Here is a 1,986-nt window from a genome sequence, read left to right on the forward strand (position 1 = left end):
ATGTGTATGAGTATTAGATAATAATCTCTTGCATTGTACTATTTTATCCTAACTTGTGTGATATTGTACTGAAAATATAATCATTGATTATTTTGCAGTTTGTTACCTGTTGTATGTATTTTTTCTTTTTGTTCTTCTCACCAATACGTAAAATAGTACAACCCATAAAATTGTGATATTATCTTTAACTGTGTAATGTGTTTTAAAATACCTCATTATTTGTATTTATTCATCTTCTTTTTACCTTTGGCCCAGATTGTGATTGGAAATGTTTTTTGAATGAGACCATCCACGTGCACATTAAATTAAATTAAATTCAAAGGATTACAGCTCACACTTCTGTGCTTTAAGTGGAACTCTTACAAATGAGATAACAGTTTTGATGGACCATGTTCTCGCCTTTCTTTGGGAAGGTTAATGATTCCTTTTTATTAATGGTATTCTGTTAAAACACAAATTTTACTTTGAGAGGCTATCTTGAATTGGTAGAACACTGTGATACAGCCTCCTCCTTCCCTTATTTGAAACCCTTCTCAGAATTAGGATTTCCCTTCCTCTGGTCCCAATGCTTCTTTGTTTATACAATTCAGAGGTCACCTTGATATGCTGCATTGAATAGTTCCTATGTTCAATAATCAGAAAACAAAGTCAGGAAGCCTTGTAATGCACATCAGAAGATATCAGTTTATGAGTCAATATCAGCACAGGAGACTGCACCTTAGCATGTCAGCAGGTGGCACATATGTCAGAGATTCACACTTGTTGCTCACTGGTATTATATATATTAAACTTCAGGCCTTCCTTGAGGCTTATCACCTCCGTGCAACAGAAGGAAGCTAAGCAAAGGGACTAGCCAGGGGGCCCAACTTGTAGCCCAAACAGAAACACTCAGAACAGAAAGCTGCCAACCCAGGGCTTAGATATGAGCCCAGGGATAGATCTGCTTAAGAATCCACCATGCCTGTGTCAAGTCCCCACTTTGGAGGTCAAAAACATTTGCCGAGAGGCTATTATCTGTTTCCTCATGAGTGTCAGATAAGAGCTAACTGGCTGGCATATTCTGTTAGCAATTGTGGATTAGAATTTCGCTGCTGCCTCCTCTTGCTTCTCAAAACTATTTCTTGTGTCTCAAATTAGTGAGAAATAGGCATTGAGTCCCCAAAAATGTTTCTGGGTCTTAATCTACGTTCAGTGGAACGTCTTTCCATGCAGGATTGAAATTGTCTCCATATACCCAGTTTTGTTTTCCTTCTGGGCCTTCTTCTTTCTCCATTTCATTCTTAACTTTATGCTAGAAATTAACTAGAGCAATGAGTACTTATCCCTTACTTTGCTGACTTCTTGAGGACACAATTTAGAGTAGCACTCAAGCTGGTGAACTTTGAATTAGAATAGCCTTCTGTTCCTTGAGTCCCACTTCAAAATCAGGACTTTAATGCATATTTGTGAAAGAAAGAATAGGATCCTTTGATTGCCACACCATTGAAACCACTTATTAGATATACATTGTTTGCTGCTTGGATGCGCAGGAGTCCTTCAGCATCGAAGAAACCTATCCATCTGTAAATACCTTTCTGACAATAGACTGAAGAGTTGGCTGGTACTGAAATTGGTCATTTGTCATCGGTGCCCCACCCTGGTTAACAAATTCAAATAAAATAAAGATACCTGTTCTTATGGGACAGCTTGGAGTAGATTTCTGTGTTATTTGGGTTGTTGTGTATAAAACTGAGAAGCCTTGAGATTTGTTACCTCTCTGTTTGGAAATGAGTTAAAAAGTATTGACACTTCTGGCAAACAGAATCCTTCTGGAGCCTTGGACTATTAATTGTCACATACATCTGTTATCCAGAATTCTGTGATTGTGTAAAGCATAGAAAACTTGACTATGTTTCTCAAATCTGATAAGTAGGAGACTGTTAAGTAATCCCTTAATATTCATCATTGCTGGGATTCCCTTGAGGGGTGAATAACTCTATGGGTTCT

Source organism: Protopterus annectens, chromosome 12.part0 (assembly GCF_019279795.1).
Source record: "Protopterus annectens isolate FY-2018-M chromosome 12.part0, PAN1.0, whole genome shotgun sequence".
Taxonomy (NCBI): Eukaryota; Metazoa; Chordata; order Ceratodontiformes; family Protopteridae; genus Protopterus; species Protopterus annectens.